This window comes from Balaenoptera borealis (assembly GCF_965194805.1).
Source record: "Balaenoptera borealis genome assembly, chromosome: 3".
Taxonomy (NCBI): Eukaryota; Metazoa; Chordata; class Mammalia; order Artiodactyla; family Balaenopteridae; genus Balaenoptera; species Balaenoptera borealis.
In genome coordinates, this window is record NC_138866.1 from 56,099,968 (window position 1) to 56,125,354 (window position 25,387).

General features: G+C 34.1%; 1 long non-coding RNA gene across 1 annotated transcript in view; it reads left to right on the plus strand.

The window, feature by feature from the left end:
• The window catches only part of LOC309624987, a 223,894-nt gene that overhangs the window by 86,407 nt on the left and 112,100 nt on the right, over nt 1–25,387 (plus strand). Inside the window, exon 2 of the long non-coding RNA XR_014242282.1 lies at nt 12,090–12,165. This is a non-coding gene — a long non-coding RNA (uncharacterized lncRNA). The remainder of the gene's footprint in view (nt 1–12,089; nt 12,166–25,387) is intronic.

A 25,387-nucleotide genomic window follows, 5' to 3' on the forward strand; every position in this document is an offset into this window, starting at 1 on the left:
TTTCTTCTTTTTCTTTGAAGAATGCCTCTGTATTTTCATGGGGATTACATTGGTTCTGTAGAAGCATTAGATAGTATGGAATCTTTTTAAAAATATTAATTCTTCCAATCCATGAACAATGGGATGTCTTTTCATTTGTTTGTGTCTTCTTTGATTTCTTTCAGTAAAGTCTCATAGTTTTCTTCGCATAGATCTTTCACTTTCTTAGTTAAATTTATTTCTAAAAATTTTATTTTATTTTATTTTTTTTAAGGAGTTATGTGCTACCCATGTTGCATCTTTTTAAAAAAATTTATTTATTTATTTATTTATTTATGGCTGTGTTGGGTCTTCGTTTCTGTGCAAGGGCTTTCTCTAGTTGTGGCAAGCGGGGGCCACTCTTCATCGCGGTGCACAGGCCTCTCACTATCGCGGCCTCTCTTGTTGCAGAGCACAGGCTCCAGACACGCAGGCTCAGTAATTGTGGCTCACGGACCCAGTTGCTCCATGGCATGTGGGATCTTCCCAGACCAGGGCTCAAACCCGTGTCCCCTGCATTGGCAGGCAGATTCTCAACCACTGCGCCACCAGGGAAGCCCCCTATTTTATTGTTTTTGATACTATTGTGAATGAGATCTTTTTTTAAAATTTCTTTTTCAGATGTTTTGTTGTTAGTGTATAGAACACAAATGATTTTTGTATGTTGATTTTGTATCCTACAACTTTACTGAAATTATTGATTAGTTACCACCATTTTTTTGATTGACTTTTTGAGATTTTCTGTATATAAAAATGTATTAGCAAATAATGATAATTTTACTTTTTCTTTTCAATTCAGATGTCTTTTGTTTCTTTGTCTTGCCTAATTGCTCTAGCCAGGATTTCTGGTTCTATACTGAATAGAAGTGGTGAGAGTGGGCATCCTTGTCTTGTTCTTGATCTTAGAGGAAAAGCTTTCAATTTTTCTCCATTCAGCATAATGTTAGCTGTTAGTTTGTAGTATATGACCTTTATTACATTGAGGTTTGTTCCTTCTATACTCAATCTGTTAAGGGATTTTATCATGAAAAGATGTTATATTTTTGTCAAATGCTTTTCCTGCCTCTATTGAGATGATCACATAATTTTTATCTCTCATTTTATTGATATGATGTATTAATTTATTGATTTGCATAAGTTGAACTGTCCTTAAATCCCATGGATAAATCCCACTTGGTGATGGTGTATAAACCTTTTCATATGTTCTTGAATTAAGTTTGCCCGTGTTTTGTTCAGAATATTTGCACTGATATTCATCAAGGATATTGGTCTATAGTTTTCTTTTCTTGTGGTATTGTTATCTGGTATTGGTAATGGTGGCTTCATAGAATGGGTTTGGAAGTGTTCCCTCCTCAAGAACAAGTTAAGAAGACATTCTATAGACTAACAAAACTTAGTATTTAAGATGATGTGGCATTGAATAAATGATAGACAAAGGTCAACTGAAAAGAATTAGTGAGTACACTAACAGCCCAATACTTATACATAATCTTAATTTAGGACAGAGACATTGGGGAAAAATGGTATTTTAATAAATGGTGCTGAGTCATTTGAATGTCTATACAAAGGACAGTAAATCTTGGCTTGTTTTGGTAATCTCACCCCCATACTCAAACTTGATGATTTGATCCAAGGACTCATAAGAATTGATAGCAGGTTTTATATATATATGATAAGCAAACAGATAAAGAACAACAGAAACAGGAAAAAAAGATAAGCATTGGGCAAACTTCTGAGGAATAACATACAGGCTTCCATGTTCTTCCACTTCTGGTACTGGATAGAATGCATTTATCTCTGGCCTGTGACTTTCTGGGACACATGAAAAGTGTCCCTTCCCAGGGTGTTGATGGAAGGCTGGTCACATAAGCATATCCTGTTATGTGACCAGCCATGGTAACTGAAACATAGGAACCCCAAAATGAAAACTAGTGCACATTATCGATCTTGGTGTTTGTGCAAAGCAAAACTGATAAGTTGATATGGCACAACTTATTATTCCAGATGTAAAGAATCATCAGTCATTAACATAAAGGACCTTCCAAGGAGCACATTCTTGGGAGTTGACCAAGGGATCATGATGGTTCCAGGCAGCTTTGAAGACATGTGAGGACTGAGCAAACAGACCTGTTATGTTAATTCTTTTTCACACAATCCTATCTCACACCAAAATTTAATTACAAGTAGAGTGTAGATTTAAATAGAAAAGCAAAGTAACAAAATTTATAGAAGATAATAGATATCTCCTTTACATTAGAATAAGGAATGATTTCTTAAATGGGGAACACAATGTATAACCATAAAGCAATGACTGACAAATTAGGTTTAAATTAATAATTTATATTCATCAAAAATAGAGTTAACATTTGTAAAAGGAAAAGCACAGATCAGAGAAGACATTTGCAAAACATATACCTAATGAAAGAACTCCTACAAATCAGTGATAAATCCACAGAGAAAATGTGCAAAATACTTGAACAGGCTTCACAAAAGAGAATGTTTAAATAGGCAATGAAAGTATGAAAGTTTAGTCAAGCTCATTACTAACGAGGGAAATGCAAATTTAAAACCATAATGATATATCACTACTTACCCACCAGATAGGCTAAAATTAAAATGCTTGAAATTAAGAAATATTGGTGATGATATGGACAAATTAGAAATCTTATATATTGCTGGTGGAAATGGGATTTTATATAGTCACTTTGGAAAGCTGTTTGTCATTATCTACTGATGTTAATACATTAATATCCTTTGATCTAAAAAATATTTTTTCTGAGAATATAGCTAACATAAATGCATGTATATGTTTGCCAAAAGATACACATGAGAGAGTGGATAGTAGCATTATCCATATAGGCCAAAAGCTAGAAAAAACTACACTGTACATCAGTAAAAGAACAGATAAATAATTTACAGCTTATTTATATGAAATATTTTACACAATGATAAAAATAATTGAAATCTACTTGCATATATTCACATGGAAGAATTTTCCAACATTATTATGAGTGAAAAAACTAGATAATAGATGTATATTATATAATTCAATTTATATAAGGTTAGAAACAAGCAAAATCATAACTGCAGTTTTTGAAATCTGGTTAATGACTACCTTTAAGGAAGAAGGAAATGATAAATATTGGATTCAGGAAGGGAAATTCAAAGTGTCAGTGTTATACTATTCCTTTTTTTATGTTACACTGAGACATCTTTGTTTATGTAACAGTGGCCATCTTTCATTGAGCAAATTGCTTGCTTTATCTCATTTGAGTTTAGAAACTGTCCAGGAAAATAAATTATATATTTATTGTTTTTTAAATGTGGGCAATTCAAAACAACATAGTTGATTTGATTAAAAATCAATTTCAAGCCGCATAGCACAGGGAGATCAGCTCTGTGCTTTGTGGCCACCTAGAGGGGTGGGATAGGGAGGGTGGGAGGGAGGGAGATGCAAGAGGGAAGAGATATGGGAACATATGTATATGTATAACTGATTCACTTTGTTATAAAGCAGAAACTAACACACCATTGTAAAGCAATTATACTCCAATAAAGATGTTTAAAAAAAAAAAATCAATTTCATTATAAGGGCATGAGCTAGCTTAAAGAAATGAAGGAAAATTTAACCAGGCTTTGGAAACCACGCAAGCCAGAGTAGCTCTTAGGATTCAGTTTTCAGTAGTAAATCAACATGTTCTTCTGTAGGCAACACTGGGGAAATAATCAGCTCATTTCCTTCCTTTTGCCACTATATTAACTTCTTATTGCAACCTTAACAAATTTTACCACACACTAAGTGGCTTTAAGCAACACATATTTATTCTCTTAAAGTTCTGGAAGTTGGAAGTAAAAAAACGGATCTGCAAGCAGGTGTTTTCCTATAGGCTGTAGTAGAGACAGTGTTCCTCGCCTTTTCCAGCTTCTAGAGAATAACTACATTCCTTAGCTCATGGCCCTTCTCCATCTTCAAAGTCTGCAGTATAGTGTAATCTCTCCCTGGCATCTACTTCCATTCTTATGTATTCTAACTCTGATCTTCCTGCCTCTCTCTTATAAAAACTTTGTAATTGCATTGGACCTGCCCAGACAATGAAGGATAATCTCCCCTTCTCAAGATTCTGCAAAGTCCCTTTTACTTAGTAAGATAATATATTCACAGGTTCTGGCGATTAGGATATAGACATCTCTGGGGGGGCAACGTTCAGCAAACCACGGTCATTTTGATTAAACTGGGCCTTCTAATGGGAGAATTTATTTCAATTATTCCATATGCCTAATTTTTCATGGGAAATGGCTAAGTACCAAGATTGAGCAGACAATCAAATTCATGTAATATTTCAGGGATTGCTATTATTGTGTGTGTGTGTGTTTGTGTGTACAAATCATAGCTTTTCAGGTTTTATAGGGTGTGATTAAGTTAACATCCCCTCATGTTGTGATCACTTCAAAGAAATGTGATAGTCACATCACATAAAATTTGGCGTGGATATCAAAACTGATGACACCACTCATGCACCAAGAGGGTAGGTAAAGGTCTATTACTAACATAATGAGGCTTTCTGGGAGGAACAAGGCTGACTTCCAAGCAGGTCTAGAAATAGCTTGAGATGGCAAGGAAAGGAGACTGGCTGGGATTTTACTGTGGTTAGAGGGTAGGACTGAGTTGATGGTTCTCCTGCACATGCAGCCTAGGGCCAAAGGAGGGAGCACTCAGGCTCTTTTATCAGCTGGCCCAGATGAGGGGCCAAAAGGAAAGGGAGTATCGGGCCTGAAAACTCTATGAAGTAACTCAGGTCCCATGAACAACTAAGATTTAGTTGTAAGATAATAGAATCCTTCCCATCCCCCTACAGCTTGCCACCAATCAACAAGGTTCCAATGTGTTAACAGTGGATTACTCAGAGAGCCGAAAGGCACAGACACTATTTAAGAATTTCTTTTTTTTTTTTTAACATCTTTATTAGAGTATAATTGCTTTACAATGGTGTGTTAGTTTCTGCTTTATAACAAAGGGAATCAGTTATACATATACATATGTTCCCATATCTCTTGCCTCTTGCGTCTTCCTCCCTTCCACCCTCCCTATCCCACCCCACTAGGTGGTCACAGAGCACTGAGCTGATCTCCCTGTGCTATGTGGCTGCTTCCCACTAGCTATCTATTTTACGTTTGGTAGTGTATATATGTCCATGCCACTCTCTCACTTTGTCACAGCTTACCCTTACCCCTCCCCATGTCCTCAAGTCCATTCTCTAGTAGGTCTGTTGCTAACACATACATATGGAATCTAAGGAAAAAAAAAAAAAAGGTCATAAAGAACCTAGGGGTAAGACGGGAATAAAGAATTTCTTAAGGAAATTCTTAAGACAACAGGGAAGAAAGAAAAAAGAAAGCAAACATACTACAGGAAATTTAAGCCCCAGGCACCTATGCTAAAGCAACCACTGAACATGCCAACAACAAACCAGTTTATCATAAAACCTCATTAAAAACCCAATTACCTTGGGTCTTACTACTTGATACATTATGTCCAGGTTTCACCAAAAATTTACAAGTTGTGCTTAAGAGCAAAGGAAAACACTGAAGGATTTTGGCTAAGCTAAGGACCAGTCGTGCCCACCGGGCTGCTGAAGCTGTTCTGCTGCAGTACCAGCTGAGCAGAACCCAAAACAGACGTAGTTACTCCACTCATTGGGCAGAACTTAAGGCCATCTCATAACTCTGGCAAATACTCCCTTAGATTAACCTTGGTATATTTTTCTACTGATTCTTGGGCTGTTCCCAATTGCCTCACTATTTGATCTGCCCTTGAAAAATAAAATACTGGCAAATTGTGGACACTGCTCTTTGGGGGCATGAAATGTGGAAACGAATCATGGCTATTTATATAAATACCTGGGTAATTCATGTGGATGTCCATGGTAAAATATCATTTTCTGATGCAACTGACTAGAAACAAGCTGCTGATCAAGCCTGCACTCCTCAGATTGTGACCATTACTGCCTAGATCAATCATCGTACTAGACATGGCAACATATCCACTACTATAAACTGAGCTACCACTGTATGATAGACCTGTGACTCCCGCCAAAAGTTTACTAGGTTATCTCCCAGTGGAGGAGATCTCATTGCACTAGGTGTTTCCCGTGTGTGTTCCACATCTGCAGATTGACTATATCAGGCCTTTGACCCCAGCTCAAGGCCACACATCATGTCTCACCACTGTTGATACCTTTTAAGGTTGTTATTACTGTTCGACTCTGACCAACTGACCTGAGCTACAATGTGGTGCCCCTTGAAACTACTCTGTATCATTTTTTTTTACTTTTATTAATCGTTTACAGTCTAACAACGGTATTTTTTTAATCACAAAAGCAATTCAACAATACACTGATAGTTAAGATATTCAGTGGACCCTCTTCACTTCCTATCATCTATTGGTGTCTTTTATTGTTGCACATTGGAACATCTTCCTCCAAAAATGACAAAAAGACTTCTTAATCTACCTCCTCCACCTCTTTGTGGTCTATACACATTAGAAAGACAGTTTCGTCACTGAATGCAGCTACCTCCAGGAAGGAATAATCTCTTCTTGGTTGCTTGCTGGGCTGCTATCAGGATAAAAATTGGAACATTAAATAGACCTATTTTGAAAATTTATTATTTCAGGCTCTCCTGTTTCCCATGGGAAAATCAATCTCTTATGCCCTCTATATTTGATTTTTTTTAAAGCCTATATTAAATAATAATAAATGATAATGAAGAACTTTGTACAAATTACTAAATTAATAGACTTCTACAGATTAAAGAGATATTATTAAGGTTTTTGTTGTTGCTGTTGCTTTTGATATTTTTGCTTTTTCCTTTGATTGGAAGTGATCCTCTAAAAAATGTAATGCATATTAATAGGGGTTGAGGATACTTCTGATCCCTACCAAATGGTGGAGCAAACAGGCACTTAGATATTTGAATTTTTCGCACACAGAACATGCAGCCAATCACAAAGTGGATATGTCAATGCATTAAATTCTAGAAACATCTATCTCCTTCTTTTAACCTCAATATTAAATATAATTAAATGAAACGACCATTGGTCATTTCCTAAATTTGCCATTCGTATGGGCTCACTTTCTCTCTCTCAATGATGCTAGATTTTCCCTAGATTTTAGACCTATTTCTGTTCCAAAAATACCCTGATTTTCTTCTACACTAGTGCTGGTTTCTTTTATTTCACTTGCTTTTTTTTTTTTTTTTTAGTTTGTTGACTTGGTTTGGAATCCAAGATTCTGGATCAAATTGCATGATTCTTAACTAGATATGAGTTTGTAAGAGCATTTGATTTTCATTATTTCTTGGCTATGGTATCCTGGTTTACACCTGGTTGAATTCATTTTGTCATGTTCCCCTATCTTTATGGAGATAGAATGGTGCTCAAAAAACAATTTCTTAATTTATTAATACATTAGTGAAGAATCCTCACAGATTTTTGACCCTCCTCCTTCAAGTTTTCCACCTTACCTATTATGACTAAGGGTTGGGAGCAGAGAATAAACTTTATTGTCCCAGGAAATGATTGGGCCTACAACCACGATGAAGGAAGAGAGAAAGTAGATTTCAAGGACATACGTTTTATTAATAAAGCTGAAGTCAAAGCACTCTTTTAAATCTTGATGTTGGCACATGCCCTGTGCACTCAGCCAAAATTATGTTTTGATGATAGAAAATAAGAGGACATACTCAGGGTCATTATCTGTATGTTCCCTAGTTCTTCCAGAAAAACGAAGTGGCATTGTTTTGTAATGCTTTACTTCACCAATACATGTATGCTTTGAATGTTTTTAACTCAACATATCAAAAATTAAAGTGGTAAAAATTTATGATGTATTCCATTCAAAGATGACCTTAATAAAGTCTGAAAACTAATCTTCAGAATCTCTGTATCCTTGGGATGCCACTCTACTTAAGGAAATAAATCTCTGATGAAATTTAGCCCGGTATAACAGAGAAAAGCCCTAATATGAATTACTTTTGGAGCAGTTTGCCATATTTTATTCTCCTTTCCTCTGTCATGATTTACCTTAGTACAAACCCTGAGAGTACCATCATTTTCCATTACAGCTATTTAAACAATAAATTAATTTATGCAAATGTGCTAATAATTTTCTTTCTCTGATAATATAATTACTTTTGAACACGGTCGTTCTGGAGATATAGTGGTTCATATCACACAAATGACAGTAACAGGGAATTTACACTTTCCACATTACAGTGGGTCATATAATACTTTGGTTCTTCTCAAAATTGTCCCATAAAGAACAGTTACTCTGAATTTACAACTGGCTCTTTTCTAACCATTAAGTTAAATGGCAGTTGTTTTGTTTTTCTCAGCCCTTGGTTTGTCTCTCAAGACTTTCTCATAATTTACCTTCTTGTAAATACAGACATGCAGAAACACAAATGACTATTAAACGTGCAACTAAGTATTAAACTTTATACTAATTAGGAAATAAAACTATAACAGACATATGACACTTAAAATATTTTTAAGGAGAGATACAGTTGACCCTTGAGCCACATGGGTTTGAACTGTGCAGGTCCACTTACACACAGATTTTTTTTTTCAATAGTAAATACTTCAGTACTACAAAATCCCTGCTTGATTGAGTCTGAGGATGCAGAAGCTCGGATAAGGAGGAACCATTTATGTGGAGTAACCTTAAATACGGAGGGCCAACTATAAGTTGGATTTTCGACTGCTTGGGGGGCTGGTGCCACTAACCCTTTGTTCAAGGGTCAACTATATTTTCATTGTAACTGAATACAATATATACTGGTAAATGACTACTGAAGATACACTTTTCTTCCTCCTTAGTAAAAACTTTTTTCTGAATTTTTATGGATCACAATGCATCTGTTAGGAAACCTTTTTTTAAAAAAATTTTTAACCTTTATGATGTATAATTGATGTACAAAAAATTGCATGCATTTAATGTATTCATCTTGCTGAGTTTGGACATATGCATACACTGGTGATATTTCACCACAATTAAGATACTAAACACATCCATCTCCTCCAAAAACTTCCTTCTGTTTGTGTGTATGTGCGGTAAGAATGCTTAATGTGAGATCTATCCTCTTATTTTAAAGTACACAATAGTATATTGTTAACTATAGGTACTATGTTGTACAGTAGATTGCATCTGGGTTTGGTCATGTGATGTAGTTCTAGCAAATGATGTGAAGGTGATTGTGGTGATGAGATTTCAGATAAGGCTGTTAAAGACAATGTACTGGCAAAATTTCCTAGAAGGTGCATTCTCTTTGCCCTTCCTTTCTGCCTTGTTTCTTTCTGAAAACTGGATCACAAGTATGGCGTGAGAGCATCTTTCTTATACCTGAGTATTAAAATCAGCAAATCATAGGATTCTGGCACAATGAGATAGAAAGAGACTGGGTCTCTGATAATCATGGAGGAGCTACAGAAGCCTTGTACTACCTACTTCTGGACTTCTTTTATATAAAAATTAAGCATTTATTGTATTCATTCACTTTTATTTTAGGCTTTTTGTTTTATGCAGTTGCCTAATTCAAATGCACGCACTAATTCTGGGGAAATAGATTAAACAATCTCACTGGTTGTTTTTGTTTCTGCATTTAGGACAATTACGCAAATGTTTTAAAATACTTAAAAGTTGTGCATTTTAATTACCTTTATGCAAAGTATAAGGTGTTTTTCTTTAGCTTCTTAGTTCATGGACTTTTTTCCTCCAACTTTATTAAGATAATTTACATATAACATTGTTCATTATTTAAGGTGTACAACATGTTGATTTGATACACTTGTATATTGAAAAATGATTACCATTACAGCATTTATTAACACCTGCATCACAATACATAGTCACCATTTCCTTTTTTTGTGGTGAGAATATTTAAGATCTACTCTTTCAGCAGCTAGAGTATATTCATTATACTGTGCATCAGATCCCCAGACCTTATTCATCTTTTAGCTGAAACTTTATACTCTTTGACCAATATCTCCTCTTTTTCCCCAACCCCCTGCCTCTGGTAACTACCATTTTAGTCTGTTTCTATGAAGTTGACTTTTTAAACATTTGTATATAAGTGATATCATACAGAGTTTACCTTTCTCTGTCTGACTTGTTTCCCTTAGCATAGTGACCTCAAAGTCCATTCATATAGTTGAAAATGACAGGATGTCCTTTTTTCACATGGCTAAATAATATTCCATTGCATATATGTGTACCATATCTTCTTAATCTACTTATCCATTGACTGGCACTTAGGTTGTTTCCATATCTTAGATATTGGGAGAAAAATGCAGCAATAAACATGGGAGAGCAGATATCTCTCTAATATTCCCTTTTCATATTTTTTAATCTATACCCAGAAGTAGAATTGCTGGATCATATGGTAGTTCTATTTTTAATTTTTTGAGGAACCTCCATACTGTTTTCCAGAGTGGCTGAACAAATTTACGTTTCCACATACAATGAAACAGTGTTCCCTTTTCTTATCAGTATTGCTATTTCTTGCCTTTTTGATGATATCCATGCTAAAAGGTATGAGGTAATATCTCATTGTGGTTTTGATTTGCAGTTCCTTGATGATTAGTGATGTTGAGTACCTTTTTGTGTACTTGTCCATTTGTATATCTTCTTTGGAAAAATTTCAGTTCAGTACCTCTGCACATTTTTAAACAGGAGCAATATACACATTAGACCAGATGGACTTAACAGATATTTACAGAACATTCCATCCAACAGCAGCAGAATACGTGTTCTTCTTAAGTGCATACAGCATATTCTCCAGGATAGATCATATGTTTTGCCACAAAACAAATCTTAAATTTAAGAATTTTGAAATCATATGAAGCATCATTTCTGTACACAGTGGAATGAAAGTAGAAACCAGTTACAAGAAGAAAACTAGAAAATTCACAAAAATATAAATGTTAAACTACATGATTATAAACAACCAATGAGTCAAAGAAGAAATCAAAAGAGAAATTCAAAAATATCTTGAAACAAATGAAAATGAAAACATGACATACCAAAATGTATGAAATGCAGCAAACGCATTTCTAAGAGAGACATTTATAGCAACAAATACCTTCATTAATAAAAAAAAAAATAATCTTGATTTATCGTCTTCCCTCATACTCACATCCAAATAATGAGAATTCTTCTGACTTCTCCTTGTAATACATTCAGAGACCAATCCTTCCTTACTATGTCTCTTGCTACCATCCTAATCTAACCCCACAGCACCTAAATTTCTCTCCTAGGCCAATGCAATAAAATTCTAAGGGATCTTCCTTCTCTTACTCCTTCATTCTCCTGTCCATAGAGCAGCTAGAGAAAGAGGCTGGAGATGATGGGATTTTTAAAAGCCCCCCCCCAACAACATATCTGCTTTTATTTTTATTTGATTGCTTCTTCTTCAATTGTATTTTATTTGTCTTTGCCTCTCTCCCTCTCTAGTTATTAGCATGCTCTTACAGAGGCTTATTTCTATTGTTTTTGTTGTTGTTGCTGAATCTCAAATATTACTATAGCATCTGACACATAAAGATTTTAATACACATTTGTTGCATGGATGCATGGATTGTGAAACTTGGAATAAACCTATATGCTTAGTATCAGCAAAGTGTTTAAATGAATTATGGGAAATCCATTCAGTGAACACTTTGCTGCTGTATAAATAATTATGTAACATATTTTGTTTTATTTTAAATGAAATTTACTTTTTTAAGAAGAGATTTAGTTTTATTTTTAAAAGTTGTAAAGATAGTACAGAGAGTTCTCATGTAACCCAAACACAGTTTTAGTTGTTATTAACATTATTACATTTGTGTGGTACATTTCTTACAAATAATAGATGAATATAAATACATTATTATTAGCTAAGCATATTGTATTCAGATTTCCTTAAATTTTACCTAATATCCTTTTCACTCCCAGATCTCATCCAGAATATCACATTATTCATAATTTTCTATCATTCGTCATTCCATCATTCAAGTTCATTCATCATTTCTCTTTCAGGTACTCCTGGCTGTGCAAGTTTTCCAGATGTTCCTTGTTTTTGATGACCTTGACAACTTTGAAGAGCACTGGCCAGGTATTTTTTTTAATTAATTAATTTATTTATTTTTGGCTGTGTTGGGTCTTCTGTGCGAGTTGGGTTTCTGTGTGAGGGCTTTCTCTAGTTGCGGCGAGTGGGGGCCACTCTTCATCACGGTGCGCGGGCCTCTCACTGTCGTGGCCTCTCTTGTTGCGGAGCACAAGCTCCAGATGTGCAGGCTCAGTAGCTGTGGCTCACGGGCCTAGTTGCTCCGCGGCATGTGGGATCCTCCCAGACCAGGGCTCGAACCCATGTCCCCCGCACTGGCAGGCAGATTCTCAACCACTGCACCACCAGGGAAGCCCCCTGGCCAGGTATTTTATAGAATGACCTTCTATTGAGATTTTTCTGACATTTTTTCTTACCGTGAATCAAAGGTTATAGCTTTTGGGAGGAAGAACATAGAGGTAAAGTGCCATTTTCATCACATACTATTAACATGACTTACAACAGTTGATGAAGACCTTGAGCACTTGGCTGACATAGTGTTTGTCAGGCTTCTTTGTTGTAAAGGGACTCTTCTTTACCTCTTTCATGCTGTACTCCTTAGAAGGAAGTTACTATTCTTAGCCCACACGTGAGGAGTAGGGAATTATGTTCTGCCTCCTTGAAGACAGAGTATCTATGTAAATTATTTAGAATTTTTCTACATTGTAGGTTTACCCTCATTTTTATTCAGGTTATTTATTTATATCAGTATGGACTCATGTGTACTTATTCTACATTTTGGGTTATAATTAAATGTAACTTTAGTTTGTCATTCAAATTACTGAAGAGCTTTGAACTTGGGGAGGTTTTTCAGTTGTCTCCTGTGTCATTTGGCATACTACAACCCTTGTGGGTGTTATTTTGCATACTTCCTTTCTTTCTGGTATTATGAGTTCTCCTAGCTCATGTATATTTTGTAATATCAGTCATTTCTCTTAGGAGCATGGGTTTTTAAAATTGGAGAGTGGTGGTAGAAACCAAGACATAGGTGCTAGGTGTGCTTCTTGCCTATTGTCATTGCTTTCAGTTTTCCTCAACTGACAGAGCAAGGAAATATATGCTTCTATACTAACATATATATATGCATGTATATCTATCAATATATGTGTATGTTACGGTCTGTGTTTATATTAAGCTAAACTTGATCTCATAATGACGTCTCAAACTCTAACGTATCCGTTACCAAATGAGTCATTCTAGTTCCCCTCTCCTTGCTTATCTGCAATTTCCCACACTAACAGTGAGAAAACTGGCTTCAATTGTCTGCCATCCATTTACCTAATTGTTCAGTTCTAGTATATATTTATAGTAGTACCAGAATTGTTAACCAATATCCTCTGGGGTTTAACTTTATCAGCTAGTGTACCTTGCTTATATACAGTTTATTTTGTCTTTAACTTTAGATAGTCCACTCATTTCCAAACTTAGGTCAGAGCCTGTTTTCCCTACCTAGTTCAGTGAGATTTCTTCATACATTTGTGGTATATTTGGATTCTTGCTTACCTCATATTATGAATTAGGAAGTGTTCTCTCTGCTTCTATTTTCTAGAAGAGGTTGTGGAGAATTGGTATAATTATTTTCTTAAATGTTCTTTAAATCATTTGTAAAACAATCTGTGCCTGATTATTTCTTTTTAGAGGGCTTATTATTGAATCAATTTCCTCAATAGATATAGGCCTATTAAAATTATGTATGTTTCTTTGCATGCTTTTTGGTAGCATGAGTCCTTCACACAATTGGTCTATTTTATCTAAGATATCAATTTGTGGATATTGTGTTGTGTATAGTGTTCCTTACCATCCTTAACAATTTTAGTAAATAGAAAATATACTAAAGATAAATACTTTGAGGTGAAAACTCCATTCTATCTCATTTTTGCTTGCAATTGATGCAATTGAAGTGACTGACAAAAGCATTCCTGTTGAGTAATTAAAAAAAAAAAAAACTAAAATTTAATTTGGGTTCTAAAACACATTTTAGTCAACAGTAATATTAAGAAAGATTATCAGCTCATATATAAATGTTCACTCTTCCAATCGTGTAAAAATTAATGGGATTTATAAATTAAAGCAAAAGTCTTTCAAAGGTCTTTCTGGCATTCAAGTAAGGGAGTAGTCACAAGAAATTAAAAGTTCAAAATAAATTTTAAATCCCTTATTGAATATACTGAATATCAATATGGAAATCCTGCTAAATTGCCTTTCTTCAGGAACTAAGCATATATTATATAATTAGAGTGATGTAATGTGCTACCATGGTAACACAGGAGTTTATATTTTGCAACTGAATTTCTAAATTGAAATAATAAAACTCATCAATCATTTTTATTTTCACAAAGTGGTCGATAGGATCCTTACATTTCACATTTGCATGTAGTATAAAACATACATTCATATGTGTGGCAAAAGGTATTATTGCATTTTTGTTAAGTATAGACATCATAAACCATAAGAGCACTCAATTCAGTACTCAGATTTCCTTGATTAAATTTAGAACCATCTCTACATGAATGTATGACAATTTATGTTTTTAAACATACAGCTGTCTATAGAAATAAAAGAAAATGATTATAATTTATTGTGCATTTACTCTGAGCATAATTATCTTACATAGTTGAGATGTTATCGTATTTAATTTCATCAGAAAAGTTTTGTTTAGGTATTATTATCTCTATTTTCCTGGTTTAAATGGGTATGACACTTGCCAAATCCATACAATTAATAAATTTATGAGCTCTGCTTTAAATTCAGGTATTCTTGATCTCAGGCCCAAATATAAAGCACTGTACAGTACCATCTATTATAATAGGTTTTCCAAATACATAAAATAGGAATTTGAAAGTTATACATTGTCATATTATGATATATCCCTGAGAAAGTTGTTACAAGTAAGCATATAATGAATATGAAATTTGCTATTAAAATGTGGAAGATAATTTTTTATAAAGTAAAGCATTAATCTCTTTTATAAATGTAGATTCATATAGAAGATTCATTTATAGAAGACTGTGCCTATACCCATCAAAATCTATGCTGCATTCTTAGCTTTACCACTTAACATCTAGGTGACATGAGACAATTTATTCAAGTGTTTTTTTTCCTAGTTTTATTAAAAACAAAATAAATATAATAAAAATATATTTATTATGGGATTGTTGGGAGGTGTATTAAAGTTATCCAGAGAAACAGAACCAATAGAGTGGATGGATGGATGGATGGATGAATGGATGAGTGGATGGATGGATGGATAGATAGATAGATAAACATATAGATATAAGAAGAGATTTATTATAGGAATTGGCTCAGGTGATTATAGAGTCCAAAAAGTCTCAGGCTCAGACACCTGCACTCTGAGAACCAGGAAAGCCAGTGATGTAATTCAGTATGAGTTTGAAGGATCAGAACCAGGAGCACTGATGTCGAAGTGCAGGAGGAGATGTGTGTCCCAGCTCAAGAAAAGAAAGCAAGTTCACTCAGCTTTCTGTTCTATTCTGACCCTCATTGGATTGGATGCTGCCCAACCATATTGTTGAGGATGTACTTGGTTATCTTCTTTACTCAGATTCAAAGACCCTCACAGACACAATCAGAAATAATGATTTTACAGCTATCTGGGCATCCCTTAGCCCAATCAAGTTGACATGTTAAATTAACCATCACAGGTGAATTAAGTGAATTAATGCATATAAATTACTTTTGAAATTGCTTGCCACGAAATAAGCAATAATAAATATAACTGTTATCTACAACACATGCTATCAAATTTCTTGAGTTGGGATCATAAAAAGTTAATCCATGAGTTTTGTGGATTTGCTGTAAGAGATGTTTGATGTATTACTTCACTAATGTGATTTGACATAAGGATTCCTGTTAATTATTTACACAGACTTACTGGGAAATATGGAGGATAATTAATATAATGAGTGACATAATCAAGTAGCAATAATTTAGCTGGAATCACAATAGTAGATGCAGTCTAGGAATAAGAAGTATGAATTTTACAAATGTAAATTTGTCTTTATATAATACAAGGAATGTCCCATATAATGGACCAAATTACCATACCACTGTACTCTTTACTATCAAAAGATTGTTTTTCAGGAGTAACATTATATTTATTATTTTATATTAGCTATTAATAAAATTATGTATCATATTTGCAAGATCTGACTTGAAGAGAACGGATCATACTTTTCATGTATTTTAGTTCTGACCCTACTAACAGCATGATCTATCATCCCATCTTATGTGAGAGAGCAAGTTACTCCATAAAATATTGGCAGTGTTTGAGTAGAGGATTTTGATGCACAGATGAAGATAATTAGAAAAAAAAATTAGTAATTAATAATTATAATTAATAATTAAAAGCTGTTTGGACCAAAATCTTGTTACCAGAAAAGGAAGGCATCAGACAGGAGAAATAAACCAGTCACATAATATTTCTGAGCCTCGGTATTTGCATATACCTCTGCTACACATATAATTTCAGGGTCTCAGGAATCATGGTAAATGAGGGCTTTTATTTCTACCAACTAACTAGTTTTAAAAACTTTACCAGACAACCTCTCTTTTTCCTATTGAAAAGAGAAACAGCACATTTCCCCTGGTGATCCTCTTGAGTAAGTCTTTATTTACTATGTTACAGATAATGGCATATGGGTTGCAGAGCATAAACTAAACATAAACAGAGTGGTATCTTCTTCCTTTTCAGCAACTGCTTTATTTCCTTCTTAGACTTTACGACATTATATCCTAAATATTTATTATTCTTTGTCTCTAGATTCTCAACACTTACTCATTCTTCAAATTTTAATATTTATGTACTCTCAGTGAGGCTCTGCTTCCCTAACCCACTTCCACTGGTTGTCTCCAACTAGTTTGTTTTCTCATTTGCCTAGCATTATTTGTATTAACATTTTCAAAGCATCATGACATTTGATTTTTTTGTTGTTGTTTATTGAGGATAGTTGACTTAAATATTAGGTTCAGGTACAACATAGTGATTCAATATACATTATGTACCATAAAAAGTTATTACAGTATTATTGACTATATTCCCTGTGCTGTACATTACATTCCTGAGACTTATTTATTTTATAACTGGTAGTTTGTACCTCTTAATCCCCTTCACCTGTCTTGCCCATCCTTCCTCCCTCCTCTGCTCTGGCAACCACAAGTTTGTTCTCTTTATCCATTCATCTGTTGATGGACACTTAGGTTGCTTCTATATCTTGGCTACTGTAAATAATGTTGTGATGAACATTGGGGTGCATGTATCTTTTTGAATTAGTGTTTTTGTTTACTTCAGATTCAGAAGTGAAATAGCTGGATCATATAGTAGTTCTATTTTTAATTTTTTGAGGACCCTCCGTACTGTTTTCCATAGTGACTGTACCAATTTGCATTCCCACGAATAGTGCACAAGGGTTTCCTTTTGTCCACATCCTCACCAAAACTTATAGTTTGCCTTTTTGATAATAGCCATTCTGATAGTTGTGAGGTGATATCTCATTGCAGTTTTGTTTGCATTACCTGATGGTTAGCAATGTTAAGCATGTTTTCATGTGCCTGTTGACCACCTGTATGTCTTCTTTGAAAAGTGCCTATTCAGGTCCTCTGCCTATTTTTTAATTGGATTTTTTTATTGATATGGAGTTATATGTGTTCTTTATATATTTGGGGTATAAACACTTTGTTGGACATATAATTTGCAAATTTCTTTTATCATTCAGTAGGTTGCCTTTTGTTTGTTGATGGTATTCTTCACTGTGCAAAAATTTTAGTTTCCATTTGTTAATTTTTTCTGTTGTAGCCCTTGCCTGAGGAGATATATCCAAAATGTATTGATAAGACCAATGTCAAGGAGTGTACTTCCTGTGTTTTTATCTAGGAATTTTATGGTTTCAGGTCTTACATTTATGTCTTTAATCCATTTTGAGTTTATTTTTATATATTGTGTGTGAAAATGGTCTAGTTTCATTCTTTCACATGTAGCTGTCCAGTTTTCTCATCACTACTTATTGAAGAGACTGTCTTTTCCCCATTATATTTGCCTCCTTTGTTGTAGATTAATTGACCATATGTGTTGGGTTTATCTCTGCCCTCTCTGTTCTGTTTCATTGATCTGTGTGTCTGTTTTTGTGCCAGTACCATACTGGTTTGATTACTATAGCTTTGTAGTATAGTTTGAAGTCAGGGAGTATAATGTCTCCAGCTTTGTTCTTTTTTCTAAAGAATGCTTTAGATATTCAGGCTTTTTGTGGTTCCATATAAATTTGGGGTTTATTTGTTCTAGTTCTGTGAAAAATGCCATGAGTATTTTGCTAGAGATTGCACTGAATCTATAGATTGCTTTGGGTAGTATGGACATTTTATCAATACAGTTGACCCTTGAACAACAAGAGTTTGAACCATGTGGGTCTACTTCTACACAGAATTTTTTCAATAGTAAATACTACAGTACTACACAATCTACAGTTGGTTGAATCTGTGGACATGGAACCATAGGTACAGAGGGCCAACTATAAAGTTATACAGGGATTTTTGACTGCATGGGTGGTTGGTGCTCCTAACTCCCATATAGCTCAAGGGTCAACTGTATTAAATTTTCTGATCCATGAGCACAGTAGATCTTTCCATTTATTTATGTCATCTTCAATTTCTTTCATCAGTGTCTTATAGTGTTTAGAGTACAGGTCTTTCACCTCCTTGGTTAAATTTATTGCTAGGCATTTTATTCTTTTTGATGTGGTTGTAAATGGGATTGTTTTCTTGATTTCTCTTTCTGATAATTCACTGTTAGTGTATAGATATGCACCAGATTTCTGTATATTGTCTCTTGCAACTGTACTGAATTCATTTATTTGTTATAATAGTCTTTGGAAGGAATGTATAGGGTTTTTAATTTATAGTATCATCTCATCTGCAAAGATTGACAATTTTACTTCCTCTCTTCCCATTTGTATGGTTTTTATTCTTTTTCTTGCCTGATTGCTGTGTCTAGGACTTCCAAACTCATTCTACGAGGCTAGCATTGCCCTGACACCAAAACCAAACAAAGATACTACAAAACAAAAGAAAATTACAGGCCAATATCACTGATGAACATAGACAAAAAAATCCTCAAAAAATATTAGCAAACCAGTGAAGGGGGCTTGTCCTCTCAACACTGGTCCACAGGGACAGGGTCCCCAATGGAGGATTTGAACACCTTTCTCCTAATAAAGGATTTCCGAGTTTGTGATACCCCTTTTTGCTTGTGGGTTGCCAGTTGGAAGTGTGGGTCCTGACTATATTGCATCTCTGCCACTCCTACTCATCTCAGTGTGTTGTTTCTTTATCTCCTTAATTGTAAAAGAGGTGTTCTGCTAGTTTTTTAGGTTGTTCTGAGAGAGTTGGTCTGTAGGCGGTTTTAGTTTTGCTGTGTCTATGGGAGGAGTTGGGCTTAGGATCATTCTACTCCACCATCTTGATCCTGCCCTTTGAATTTAATTATTGACAATTATATATACACACACACGTGTGTGTATGTGAGAGAGAGACAAAGCTTGTTTCTATTTAATCCAGAGAGTTTTGAAATTCACCATTATTAATTAACTCAACAATTTATGTATAATTTGTTAAATTCTAAATACTTGTATACTATGAATACTATGGTAAATAGTAAAATGGAGATTATAAAGTAAAGGAGAAAATTAAAACCCACATAGATTTTGGAGTAAGGTAGGCCTGGCTTTAAATATCAAGTTTGAAAATAGATATGTAATTTGAGTACTTTTCACCACCTGCCCATTTACTGCTATGATACAAAGCACAGTCATCTCAAACCTGGATTATTACAGCAACCTCTTATAGCTCTTCCTGCTTTAGTGCCTGCCCCCTAGGTTCATTTTCAACACTGCATCCAGAATGTTTCTTTAAAACAAAGTCAGATCTTTTTTCTCCTCTAAAGAAAATACTACAGTGGGGAATACTTCTCACTCACAATAAATGCCAAAATTCTTGGAATGGTTTATGAGGTTCTACAAACTGTGCTTGCCACACTCTACCTCTAACTCTTTGATCTCATCCCTTACTACTTTTTCCTGAGTCTCCCTCAGGCCCCTCACCTACTTCAGATCTTAACTCAAATGACACTTTCATTTTCTCACCTACTTCAGATCTTAACTCAAATGACACTTTCATTTTCTACAAGGCTAGCAAGCTACAAGGCTACAAGGCTAGCTCTGTTTCACAGAGCATCTCCTAGCTACACTATCTAAATTGAGATTACTCTCAAATACTACCTGTGCCATTTCCCTGCTTTATTTTTTAGAGCTTATCAACATCTATATTATATATTGTATTTATTAATACTGATATTTTCTTTATATGACCACTAGAATGAACGCCACATGAGCTTTTGTTCTGTTTTATTGCTTTATTCCCCAAGCCTAGACTAGTAGGCACTCAAGAATAATTTTTGAATAAAAGAATAAATGAATTGCAGTGCTGCTAATTTTTAGATATGTGATGTCAAATTCTTCTCAATAATCTGAGCCTCAGAATCTTCATCTTTTTAAAGACTATAATATTATAATAATCATAATATCACTGTGAGGATTATGTATAATTCACCAAGGGCTTAGTGTAGAGTAAACGATGGTTTTATTGGTAGCAATTATTACTATTACTGGCTATTATTATGTCACTACTACTAATTATTATTCTATTACTAGTTATTATAATAATCTAGTTGATTTTAGCTACCTTTTTGTTTGAACCCATTACAGTAAAGAAATACCCTCAAATGAAAACAAATCTGATTTTTAAAGTATGAATAAAATAATATCCATCCTCCTATTGTAAAAATCTAGAAAACCAAACAACTGTTAGATGACAGTTTTCAAACACTGGATGACAGTCAGCAAAGAACTGTGCTCTATCACTAAGAGAAGGAAAACAAATGAAGGAAAACCTAGGAAAGCCCTGGCTTTCTGCCTGGAGACAATCTCCAGACAGCAAAGCTGGGAAGGGAAAAGAGAGTCCAGCAGTTTTTTTGAGTTGAAGAGACAAAGAACAGAGTTCAAGGAAGCAGACTGAACAAGAATTTTCAGGGCAAGTGCTGGGAAGGAGAGAGATGCCAAGACAGAGCTTCAGAAATCAGTAAAGCATCCTCTTGAGCTTATATCCACAGGGTGAAATTTCATGAATTCAAGCAAAGAACAAATGCCAGGAAAGAATTATTTCAGGAAAGCCATGAACCAAACAATTCCTAGAACACATAAAGGCTTATAAATCATTCAAGTTCACACCAGCCAGAGTAGAACAACTTTATGCATATATAGAGCATTCACTAGACATCAGAAAGGTTCACTGCTTAGTAGTAGACTATAGGCTTTATTCCAGAAGTTCCCTGAAAAAAAGCATATAAATAAGCTTCAAAATGTTCAGCTGATCTGTAGATAACTGCCTGCCAGAACAAAATTAAACACTCTTTAATTTTTTTAAATTCAGCTTTTAAAAATATAAAATTAGAAATATTTTCTCATCATGAAATTTACTAATCAAATAAGCAAGAAAATATTATCCATAAAATGAGAAAAATAACCAATAAGAGCATGATTCCTAATCATAAATTCATAAAGATTATGAATGTGCTCAATGATTTAAAGAAAACAATAAATATAATAAGGAGAAAAATAAAGATGTTAAAAAAACCCCAAATATCTGAAATAAAACTTTTCTGGATGGTACTATTCACAGAGTGGACACAGTAGATTTAAATAGTAGTGAACTTGAAGATATATCAATGGAAATTATCTAAATTAATCATAGAGAAAAAAAGACTGATTATCTGCCCTGTAATTATGCTTAAAACATAATTAACAGCATCAGTGACTTGTAGGACAGTATTAAATATTCTAGTGCATGTATAATTGGAATTGACAAAGGAAGGTTGAGGAGGGAGGAAGAAAACACATTTGCAAAAATAATAGCCAAAAATTTTCCAAATTGGATGAAAACTATAAACCCAGAATTCTAATTTAGTCTGTGAATGTCAAGCTGGAAATACATTAAAAAAAAAAAATGAACAAACATACACATCCCAATTCATATCATAAATTATTTCCAGAAAGACACATTATGTATAGAAAATCAGAGGTAAGGAAAACCAAATAATCAATGCTGCTGTATTCAGAAGACAACAGAACGATATATTTGAAGTGCTTAAAGATTAAAGAAAAAGTAAAAACTTTTCTAGAATTCTATGGTTTAACAAACATATGGTACAACCATAACATGAAATAGTACTCAGCCATCAAAAGGAACCAACCATTAATAGATGGGACAACTTAAATAAACCTTAAGAGAATTATGGTATATGAAAAAAGATAATTTCAAGTGAATACTTACTGTATGATTCCATTTATTTAATATTCATAAGATGATATTATTATAGAGAAAGAAAACATATGTGTGGTTGCTAGTGGTTAAAGATGGGGGTAGTTGAGGATGCCTTTAAAGAAATAGGAAAGGGAAAAGGAAAGAAATAGGAAGAAAGGAATTTTAAAAGGGAGCTTTTGATGATAGTAGTTTTGTAACTTAATTGGGGTAGTAGTTACATGAAGCTACACATATAATAAAATTGCATAGATTTATACACACACCCACACAGAGAAACACACACAAATGAGTGAATATGTAACTGGTGAAATCTGATTATACAAGGTGGATTGTACCAATTGTGTCTTTGATCTTGTACTATACATACACAAGGTATTAACTTTAGAGGAACCCGAGTAAAGAGTGTATGTGGCCTTGCTGTCTATTTATTAGTTACTTCCTTTGAATCTATAATTATTAGATATTATAATAAATAGTTTTTGAAAAGTGAGGCACATAGAGATGAAGGATAAAAAAGGGAGCCTAGATTTTTATATGAAAATAAAATCTTTCAAAATAATGAAATATCAAATTAAAAAAGTTGAGAGGATCTACTATGACCATTACATCTGAACTATAAGAAATGTCAAAAGAAGTTATTTAGCTCAAACAAAAATAATATTAAATAAAATCATGGATCTATGTAAAGAAATACAGCTCCAGAGGTGGAAAATATGTGAGTAAATGTAAAAGACATTTTCATATTTTTAATCTCCTTGAAAGATAATTATCTATTTAAAGCAGAAATAACCATGTGGGATTTAGAGCACAGGTATAAAAAGTCTGTGCCAACCCTAGGACAAAGGATATGAGGATACTGGACAAACTAGGACAAACTGGGACCAACACTAGGATAAAGGATATAAGGGTGCATAGGAGGAATACTGATAGAAATCTGTAACAATCTCTTCTCTTTAATACACTTTTGCTAAATCTTTCTCTGGTAGACATTGTGGGCAACCCCCCCGCCAGTTTTTGGCCACTATATTTTCTGAATTTAAGCAAAATGTATATAAAATAATTTTACTATTAACAATTTATATGCAAAATTGTTATACTATCAACTTACATTAATAAATAGGGATGCATCAATTAGAATAAGTATATGTATTATAAAAATTCAACTTTAATTTAAATGCTATGTATGTTAGTAGTATGCCCTTGAGCTATGCAAGAAACAGAGTTTTGAGTTTTACATAAGCCGTCCAGGGAGTGTGAAAGTGAAGTCAACAGACTTCTTGAACAAGGGAATTCCGCTCATCAGTATTCCATTTTGCAGTTACTTTACTTGAACATAGATTAGAGAAGATTCTTTGTGACTGTTAATCATTAACATTTTTTGTTTTAACATAAGGTCTAATGATTCTTCACACTGTGAATTTTATGAGTTGAATGAATATAGACACCGTTGGTACTACATTGTATTAAAAGAAGTATCAATAAAATCATGTTTCAATATTTCTGTGAAAATATATAATCATGACACAATTTGCATAACCTGACTTTGAACCATCAGAGCTGTTTCAGTTGGATACCACAACAGGTAATTTAGGTTCATATTGGTCACTGCACTCAATCTATACAAATGTTTTGAAACTTTATCATTTGGTGGTCCAGATAGACCACTAAGACAGCTAAACTGAGTAGTTTAGCAGAGTCACAGCTCATTTGCATGTGTTTATACTAAGTAACCAGTAATAGAAATGTCAGAGAATAAAAATGGTCACTGCAAGTATACAGGCCTTGTCTGTATGTCAGTTCATTTGAAAGTGATTTGGAGATTTCACAAGCTTATTTGATAACAATAAGACTAAAGAACTGAAATAAAGTTTCAGGTCTGTTGCTTATATTTTGTTATTCTGCTCTGATAGAGAGCCATGCAATGGATGTGGTTAGTGGAAGTATAAATGAGGAAAAGAGTGGTTCTCTTCTGTGCATCTTATCTTAGCAAGTTAGAAATATACAATATGTGATCTCTATGTATACTATGTTACCTAAATTATATGAATACCTCATTAATTTAGCAAACCTTTTAAAATTCTTTCTATGCTTCTAGAATATACAAACACTTGGATTGTTATATTTGTTTTAATCACTTCCCTAATTTCCTGTGCTTATAGAAAAAGTCATAATCCACTGAACGAAGCATGTAAGACCCATCAAACTCTGATTTTGGGTAGCTATCCCATCACTATCTTTAGTCAACTTTGGCTCTAGCCTTTGTTAGTCATTCCTTCCTTAAGGTGATGTTTTTGAAACAGTTTCTTAGCATCCTAGGGTTTTGTTTTGTTTTGTTTTGTTTTGTTTTGTTTCCAAAATGGCAAGGGCTCCATTGAATGGTGGGGTTGGGGTGGGGTGGAGGTGATGAATGGGTGGGATTTGCTTCCCCTCACACCAACCAAAGAGATAGCTTTTTTCCCCCCAAACTCTGTATTTTTTGCTGTTTCATTTCCTGCCCTAATTTTTACTCTGGGCATTCTTTGGGTAAAAAAAAAAGATTCTATTTTTAAAATTTAGATTGAAAGTATGTATTCGGTAAATTTCTCCTTTTCTACGTATTCACATCAGCTTATATGTTTTCTACAGTTTTCTCAGTCTCTTTTAGTTTGAGAGAGTATGGATTTATTATTTTGAAGATGCATACTTTGTTTTTAGATCATTTAAAAATGATACATATGTCAGCGAGGATCTCTAAGCAATTCATTCATTGCATAAATATTTATTTAATGATAACTAAGTGCAGGCACTGTTCTAGGTGTTGTACATACACCAGTGATTTAAACAAAGACTCTTGCCCTTGGAGACA